General features: G+C 41.8%; 1 long non-coding RNA gene across 1 annotated transcript; it reads left to right on the top strand.

Annotated features, from left to right (window-relative positions):
* The first annotated feature begins 1,249 nt into the window (after nt 1–1,249).
* On the top strand, nt 1,250–3,498 carry LOC125756649 (uncharacterized). Its single transcript, XR_007414659.1, has 3 exons — nt 1,250–1,459; nt 2,013–2,193; nt 3,074–3,498. It is a non-coding gene; the product is annotated as an uncharacterized LOC125756649 (long non-coding RNA).
* The last annotated feature ends 6,428 nt before the right edge of the window (nt 3,499–9,926 follow it).

Here is a 9,926-nt window from a genome sequence, read left to right as displayed (position 1 = left end):
GAACAGTGGTGCTGTGTTGACATTTCCAAGACTTGTGAAGAGGCTGTGCCCGTGTGACAGAAGATTAAAGCGTTGATAACCGTGTTTCGTCCTACGAAGTTGCGATGGTGCTTTTTGAGGGCTTTAAGGATTTGGCGCTGGGCTTGGCGCTTTCTTTTTTAACTCGTTGCTTCTCCTTTTTGTGATAACCGTAATTCGAACGTCATAACGTGTCGAACCGAAGTCGCTCGCCGAGACATTGTGCTGTAAATGTGGCTGCTTTGGCAGTATGCCTTGACTGTTCTCCGGTGAAAACTTGGACTTGTACCTGGCAGCGAAAGCACGTGGACGTCACGCTTCGCTCCGGACAGAACACAATTCTCACTGGTGCTTTGCCTTGGATGAAGTCGTAGACCAGCACCTGCTAACTACAGGTTTTCGAGCCCATCTGTCGTGTCGTTTTGCACGACACTGGAGCCTTGACTACAGCGGCCCACGGCGATTTCTCACGCTTCACCAGTGGACGTACACGTCTTGCTAGCGTTGCATTTCTACGTCAACGGCAGCTTCCAGTCCACGGACGTCTTTTGCCTGTGGCTGCAGAGCACATTCCATTCCCGATGACGCTGACGGCTGCTAATATCGTTGTGCCAACGGTGAGTTGAACTTGCGCAACTAATTTCGTTGCTATTCGTGTAGTGCTATAACGTACGTTTGTAAGTTTTTCATCCCAGCTGATGTACTGTCACCCCATGTTAAGTTCCAGTACGAAAAGTACTACTACCGCTTTGTGTATACGTATATATGGCCAATATACATATATTGCAATATGAGCAAGTACACCAGCAGTTTTTATGATTTTGCTTAAGCAGGCTTTTATCTGATTATTAAGAGGAGCCTGTCTGTTTACCACGCTTGACAGTTGAGAGAAAAATATTTGATGCGAATTTATCTTCCAGGAGCCATTTAGCACTTTTTCAGGAATTCCCTTTATATTGCAAAATTACTTGTATAGAAGATTACCGCTGTGGCAGCACTATACTTTACCAGGGCATATACATTACAGTATGTAAAGCTTACATGGGGCTTCAGTTTGTTTCAAATTGAATAAAGCATATTTGATAGCTATGACTACGCGATAATTTTTGTGTTTCTGCCAAATATGTATTAAGAGCGCTTTCAATGATGTTTTTTAATATATCCTTTTTGGCCTCTTCACAGATTGCAGATTTTCGTAAGGTCGTGGGTTACATCGATTGCAAGCACTGGCAAATCAAGCCACCTTATGACTTGGAGCACCTGTACAGAAATAGGAAGGACTTGTGCTCCCTAAATCTACAAGTCTTTTGCAACGGTGGGGGTGTCATCATCCAGCCGACCTCAAAGGGGCCTGGAAGCACGCATGACAGCCTCATCTGGGTGGACTGTGCTCTGCCTGGGAGCTTCAAGGGTAGAAAACTGCATAATGGCTGGTTGCTAGGTTAGTTTTTTTAGGTGTTTTAGGTGTTTAACCACAGCAAACACCGGTTAATGTACACACCTTCATAACCAAAATATTGTTACTAACAGTGGATGCTTGTATTATTTTCACACAGCGATGCTAATTGGACGCGTAAAGAGAAGCAAATTATAATAGAATTGACAATGTCGAAAGTGTAAAGTCTACAGCTTATGAATTTTACTCCATAGATGTGAGACTGGAAAGTTGTGCTTTTGAAATAGCACAAGTACTTTTATTGCTTATTGAGCTCTTGTGCCTGTCACTCACACAGTGTATCAAGTGCTCTGCATGGAAATAGCAAGCGGGAGAAAATCGCCTGGCTGTTCGCAACATGCAGGGAGAAAGAACTCTAGTTCAAGCCTCAGGCCACACAGGAGCAGTAAATGCGCATTTTACCTGCCGTAGCTTATCTTTTTTCAATGTTGTGGCACGTTGTATTTCCGCCGTACATGTTCTCAGCACAATTGCATAGTGGCACGGTTATTTCTACAAATCGTATGTGTCCTGAGTACACGCTTGTTGATCTCTGAAGGTGACTCTCGCTATGCCTGAGAGCCATGGGTGCTCACCCTCCTGTCCGTGGCTGGCCCAGCTGAGCAGCAGTGCAGTGCAGCCCCCACCCATGCAAGAGAGGTCATACAGTGCACCTTTGGTGTTCTGAGCAGGACACAGCGTATCCGTCCGGCATGGCAGTGACATGAATAATAATGATGGTGATTGTTTGTGGAAGCCATAAGAGCCCATTAACATGCATTTATGGATTATGAGTGTGTTTGTTGCTCGGAATCATTTCTCCTAATCAAGTGCATTTTTTGCAAAGTGTAATTTTGTTAGGAAAAACCGTTTCGAGCAACAAAAACACACATAATCCAATAATGCTTTGTGTTTTCAAGTCTTCTAAATTGCTCCTTCACACTGTATGATGAGGTGGCTATGTTAGATAACTTTAAAGTGATGAACAATAACTGTTGTCTTGTAACATAGAAATACATGAGTACACTCTAGGAACAAATCGTCTATTTGGGAGTATTTCTGCTACACAGCAATAATCAAAATTTTGCTTGCTCGCATTTCCTTTTATCAAAACTTCGCTCTTGGCACTTTTCTGTCAAGAATGCTATGTCACTTTGATAACACGCGCGTCATTCGTGACCCGGAAGTCCCGGGACCGTGGTGATAACGCGTGGAAAGTACGTGAGGTGGATGACGTTATAGTTGTGGGGTAGCAATACTCCACAAATACTTGATTTTTTCTTAGAGTGTAGCATAGTAAACTCATTTTTGGTCGGCTTCTCGCACCTAGTGTAAAGTCGAAATAGAAGATAATTTATTGGCTGATGTCTCACTATTAGGCAGAAGTTTGTTGGCTTCAAAATGAACATCGTAGGTATACATTTATATCATAAAATAATTTTTCAAGGTCTTCATTGTTGGTGGCTCTATGTTCAGACCTTTTTTCCTTGTTTTTTATTATATTTCATACTTCTCATTGGATTCTGAAAATACGACAGCTAGACTTTTTCGCACATATCAGCTGTCGATTTTTACACATAGCATGGTTGTAACAATCATCTGTATTTTTCTATGTTCCAGCAGTGCCATGGGATCAGGTGCCCCACTGTCATGTAATTGTACAGTGTATCTCGGACAAAACACACAAGGCCAACAAGTAGAGAGCGACTACCAGTGACTGTGTCCTTCTGTTCAAAGTGCACGTCAACAGAAAGAATGCATTGTGATAGTTGGAACAGCTTGAATTGTATGGTGAGAATCTGCACAGCTGCAGTTTAATCGTTGAGCAGTGCATCATTCAGCAATTCATTGCACCTGAGGATTCAAAATTAATTAAATTCTGCATTTAATATACCAAACATTGACGTTGATGTAAATCACACTGTAGTGGTAATGTGCAAATTAATTTCGGCTACCTTGAATTTTTAACATGCACGTAACTCAAAGTGCATGTGTGTCTCTGCATTTCACTGCCATTAGAAACAGCAGCCATGGTCGGCAACCAAAACCGTGCTTTCATGTTTGGTAGTGCACGAATGAAACCATTGAAGCGCGTAGTTCTGCTTTTGGTCTATATAGGCGTTCAGGATACATGCATTATTATAGCACAAATGATTTTATGTATATATAAGCTCTGGAAAGTCATTTTCTGCGGAATATTTAGATGCAAAAGGAGCGTCACTATTCCTAGTATGTCCAACAGGCTTTAGCACCTGTGTAATGTTATCATATCGCATGCTTGTCCTCTTCAACGGTCAACCTTTCTGCATGTACTGTGTAAGTTTTAATTTTTTTCATATAGTGTTTGCTGCCATATGTTTCTCTATAATGTACTTGTATACTCTGCAAATAGTTTCTCCATCCATGCAGGTTTGCTCATATTACTGCCGAAAGTATTTATTGCTTTTTGTATGGTGACTATGCATGCATTTACTTATGCCTTTTGATGCGCCTGTGCAATGGTTTAGCCTGAAGAGGGCTGCTGGTGTGCTCTAAACTTGAAAGTGGCGACTTCGAACAAATTTGAAGGCTGATAACCATTACTACTATATTCAGACAAGCTGTGATAGCTCCATGAAAGTATATTTAAGATTCTGTAAACTGTGCCAGGTAAATGTTCTTAAATTTCTTTATTGTTGTCCATGTTTCATGCACCTGAAACATAATTACTTTGTCGTGGCACATTATAAAATGTTATTCTGCCCATTTGTGCTGATCAACATTGCAGCTGAGGCCAGCAGCAAGATATACATGCAAGGTACTGAATCTTTGCATCACATTCCTTGCCCAGCAGTGCACTGAAATTTTTTTCAAGCGAAATGAGAGACTGATATACAGCAGTCTCTCATTTGAAGGAAGTCGGCACATGTGCACACTTTGAAACATTTTTGAGGAGTGTTTTCACAAGAAGCAATAGGGTATTTACATGTTAACAACAGCATTATTTGTACCGAGGAGCTTAGTAACAGTGAATTGTTTTATTTATGTATTGTCCAGAATTTGTCCGAGCTGTGCCAATCTTCCAGCCCACGTCACCTGACATGGCTTGGTATAGTGTTGTCAATATGCCGGACTATGTAAATAAACTATGTGTGATCTTGCAGACATGTACCAGAATGTGATGCATTGCGTTTTTCCTTGACATCACATTGTCGGGGGCTCTTTTCTTATATATCGTCGTAGGCTGCCGCCCACGAAAATGTATAAAAACTGCTTGTGAGTGGGCAGAAGCAGAAACTATACATGAAATTGTTCCAAGAGGGTTCGAGAAATGCCGAATTGGCACATAAGAGTGGTGAGAGATTTCTCTCGTAAGTTACTGCCTTGAAACCTCATGTGCTCAAGACTGCGTGTATCAGCATTGTTGTTTTATAGCAGTTCATCCTATTAACTACTACTCAATGTATGTATGTATGTATGTATGTATGTATGTATGTATGTATGTATGTATGTATGTATGTATGTATGTATGTATGTATGTATGTATGTATGCATGTATCTTTTAAACAAAAACTTACGTTTTTTTGTTTAGTGTAACTTTCATAAAAATTTTGCTATTTGATTTCTAGTTCTTTTTCTAACTCATTTTCATTTCTCAAATATGTTTTCTACTGCGCAAAAATTAATGTAACCTTACAAAAAATATGTGCATTCAAACAAGATGTTTCACTTAACAACGTACAGTTTTCAGCAAGAAGTTGGGAACTATGCAACCAACCAGCAAAAATAAGTTTATAGGACAGCTCCTCTGTGTAACATTGCTTCTACACATTGCGTTTGTCTAATATGTACAACAGACTAGGCGACTTCAACCAGGAGAACCAAGCTTTCGCCCGTGGCTGTACATACTTTTACATATGTGCGTGGTATTTCTACGTATTGTCATACGTGTTGCCAATTACTATTAAGGGCACAAAACTAGTCAAGCTGAATATGCGGATTTTTGTCTGTTAACATGCCATCTATACTGTAACGGCTGTTGATAAAGAATAAACTCGCGTTTAAAGTTTTCATGTTCTTGCCAAGGGAAGAGTAGCCCTTTATGAGGCAAATGAATTTGCCGTAATGTTTTCCCAGGCGTACTGTTTTGCCCTCTCCTCAGAACTCGATAGCCTGCTGGAGTCCTTTATAGCCATTGACAGAGGCATTACACGGAGCTGCGCAACACGACAGAGACCGAGAGAGAAGACACAAACACATCACTGTGTTTGTGTGTTTTCTCTCTGTCCCTGTCGTTTTGCGCAGCTGCTTGTAATGAATCCCACCCAACTAGCACGGAAACGTGTCCCGACAATGGCAGTCATCTTGGCCGCAAGCATTTTGGCCGCCGCGTGTCTCCTGATGTTATTGAAAACACCGCGATGTCTGACCGGCAGTCGAATAGCCAGAGTCGTGAAAAGTAATGCCCAGGTATGATAATTGGGTTTCGGGACTGGGCACCCTTGCGATAGTAGTGGTTGGAGCAAAAAAAAGATACTCTTATTTCTATGATCCGTGAGGGAGCACGGCGAAGCGCATTTGGGTATAAAGGGGCGTGAAAGAAGAGAGCGGAAAGGCCACCTTCTCAAGAAAAGAGTGCTCGCAACACATAACCTCAGGCCGTGCTATCCATTTTTCCATTTAAAAAAAAACGTGGGTGCTTGGCGACACTGCGAATCGAACCCAGTACCTCCCGCATTGTAGTCTGACGCTGTAACGACTCGACCACCGCTGCAGTGTTTCAGAAGAGAGCTGGCCGCTGTAACACTTACTTCATTGTATATATATTACCTTTCCCTCGAAAGACACTTAATTCAAGACGTCCGGTGAAAGTCGATCAAAAAAAGAAGAAAAAACTCGGGATCCTAATGCATTCGCCTAAGGTGACTCGAAGGTTAAAGCCATCAAATGGGGCTATATTACCGTGCACTTTGTATCGAGTGCGACATCACTGATCAACTATCGCTAATTGACTGTCACTAATGTCACTTTCACTAATTGAATATTCAATGTGTTTCGATTATTGTCGTTTAAATAAACTTTCACTAAACAAATCGCTACTCACTTAATTTGCTTCGATTCTCATATATAAGCACAATCACACGTTCCCTCGCTTTTGTATGGCTTTCGCTCCCATAGACGTTAGTAAGTAACGCGAACGCCGTCTCTTTCTTTTTCTTATTATTAATCGTGCGAACGCGCAGCACGCGCGCCCTGTGAATCCAGGCGCATATGTAGTCATGTCACTTCAGGCCGAGACAACACCGCTTCTTTTATGTTTGCTCACACAAACTCCGCAAGGACGAAGGGACTGCGCCGTGTTTTCTGAAAAGCATTAGCACGTAGAAACCTCCCGACGAATCTTCCTTGTTTTACGCGTGCACATATCTAAGCGTATACGACTGCTCTCTCATTCCAGCCCTGTCAAAATGCTGCGGTGAATCGGACCTGCGGCATTACGCTATGATACCTTTCTTACTGCTGCTTTGTATTTCTGCACAGTTCTCCGTAGGCTCAAAAGCCGCTCCTATGTCTTGTACTGAGATCTTCGTAAGAAATGCAGCATTTTACGTCTAGCTACAAAACGCCCTAATGGCAACCACCATACCGTGCTCGAACATGCCTAGTTAGTTTAGTGGCAGCGCAGCTTCATGAAAATGTAACTAAACTGGTTGTGGTAAACAGGGGGAGACGTTTCGGTCACATCTTCAAACCTTCAATGTTTCAATTTACTCGCGGTTTAAAGATGCAGTGCGTCTGGAGCGTTGTTCGCCTGCACTTGACGAGATAGCACACGGATTATTAACGCAATCGAGCAACTAGATTTTTGTTAGCTATGGTCATCGATGAAACACGAGCACTGGGCTTCGCGCAAGACCCCAGGACGTCTGCGGCAACGCGTAAGAGCTGTAGCAGACGCCCGGAACTGGAAGCTGAGATGCAGCGAAAATACATTGGGTATCATCGTATACCCTCGATGCTAGACGCTTCGCGTGCAGCCTTGCTATCACCTGCGCGCACTTCTTTCTTTCCTTGTCGTTTGATCGGCTTTCGCGTTGCCTCCTTGCCCTCAAAAGTGGCTGGTAAGTTAAATTCGTGCCATTGCTATCGTAATCCCTCGAGATACGAGAATTCTTGGCTAAGAAATTGCGTAGGCAAGAGAAAGCTTTGTGAATTCGGGCCCAGAATCGTAGTACAGGCGCTCGAACGTAAACGTATAATGTATACCTTGAAACAAGCTCCGTTAAGCGCGGCCAATAAAAGTCAGTACTTTCGAAAGTGACGTAAATCGTAACCTACATTTATATTAGGACAGTGCAATCCTGCATGCCGCAAAAATTACGCAGTCACGTACTTCTGAAACATGTCGCGCATGTAGCCCGTGATGCAACAAAACACGCATTTTTCATGACTTTCGAATATAATTGTGCACAGGTAAAGAAAATTAACTTACCTTCAACAAGGACAGAGGCCTGTAGTTTAAAGAATCCACAAATCCAAGCAATGGTAAGCGCACATCAAGATGATCGCTTCCGTCCCTCCATCTAAGCAGAAATGAAGATGCGACAGTCTCGCACCCAAACTGAGACGTCCATTTCTCCGCAGGAAATGTTCCGGGACTACCCTTACAAAAATATGTTTAGATAGTCCATATAAATTTTGTAGACATCTGTCTATAAAATCAATTGACGTTCTATAGCTGAATTCTTTAGACTGGTCTATAGACAGTCTATGGAATAGTGGCCGCACTCGTTTTTATAGACCAGTCAAGAAAGTCTGTCTATAGAAAGTCTGTAGATTAATAAAAATTCATGCGTTTAAACCGATGTCTGCAGAATGTCTATAAACAAAAGTCTATAGGCTTATATAAATCTACTTTGGTTTACTTTTGTCTATAAAATATCCACAGACAAATGTCTGTAGATTATCCATAGGCTATTCCTATGACCCAGTATATAGAGTGTCTACAGACTTACTGCCTCAAATATACTGTGGTCTACAGATTGCCTAGAGGCAGTTCCTGTAGATTAGTGATGTATAAATTTATCCCAATAAACTCTGGAAAAGAAAACGAGGCAAAGCACACAGAAAAGAATGACAAGCACAAGCGCTGACTTACAACAGAGCTTTAATCAGAAAAAAAAGATACATAAATATAAAAACTTAAGACAAAGGATGCGCGAAAAACAAATGCAGGCCCATTTTTGCATACAATGTAACGAAGCTACTTCTCCGTTAATAGAACTTTTACTAGACAGACAATTTATGGTTCATCAAACAATGAACATATGGAGTGGCAGGACCAATATTTGCCCTAGTTTTTCACACACAGATACAGCAACAATGAGAGCATGCACTCGCTTAACAAGTTTAATTGAACTGAAGCTCACATCCACCAACGATAATTTACATATACGTGGTCTGCCACTTCGAATGAATTAAGTTTGTAGTTGTATGTGTGTACTTACTGTTACTACCAGTTCAAAACATGTTTCAGACAAATGAATTGCCTTACAGTGAGTCTCGTGTACAAACCTAATGAACGAGCGAATGGGAATTTTTTCGAGGGCCTCGTTTCTTTGTTAGACACAACCAAATTAATCGAACAGACAATTAAGCCAGGGAAAGCATAGCGGACATTAATTGTCGTCTTTAAAGGGGCACTGAAGAGCAAAACGATTTTTCTCATATTAGTAAATTACTCTTTCACGATACCAAAACCACCACGCTTGCTGCGAGAAGATGCTTAGTAAGCACGAAAATACGCAAAAACAAAATGTGGGTGGCGACGCCACCTTGAAGTTTCCACACCATTCGCCGTGACGTTACATGTTTTGACGGCGCCCACTAGGGACTACGTAGTTCCTAATCGGTAAAAATGAAGTACGTTGTCCTCTGAGGGGGCCAGAGACTTGACATACCAAGTTTGGAGTAATTTTATTGAGCAAATGGTGCCAAAATAAGATAAATACACTTTGAAATCAGTGACGTCACGCGGGAAGATTTCGGCGCGAAATTTAAAAATGAAACTTTGACGTTGGTTTTCTCCTCTATTAATAAACCTATGGTGGCGAAATTAACGACATTAGAGTTCTCAGAGCCCAATTTATCGATCTAAACCGATTCATTGTTTTTCTCTATAGTGTCCCTTTAATTGTAGTGTAGTAATAATGGCGTACGTTGAAATTGATTACAGTGGACGAAAACTCACCCTTTCCGTCGGTGGGATCTGAATCCACAACCTTCTAGTTACACGTCTGGCGCTTCCCCGTTTACTTCGTTGTGTACTTATGTATTTGTTATCCCTAGGAGTCTCAGCCAGCACCGCACGTAGCCCAGGTGGCGAGTTTGGAACATTCATTTTTGACAGAGGGCATCACGTGGCACTTGATCTTAGCACCACGTAATAATAATAATATCTGGGGTTTAACGTCCCAAAACCACGATATGATTA

This window comes from Rhipicephalus sanguineus, unplaced genomic scaffold, assembly GCF_013339695.2.
Source record: "Rhipicephalus sanguineus isolate Rsan-2018 unplaced genomic scaffold, BIME_Rsan_1.4 Seq3811, whole genome shotgun sequence".
NCBI classification, from domain to species: Eukaryota; Metazoa; Arthropoda; class Arachnida; order Ixodida; family Ixodidae; genus Rhipicephalus; species Rhipicephalus sanguineus.
Note: the sequence above shows the minus strand (reverse complement) of the source record. Positions and strands in the feature narration are given on the sequence as shown.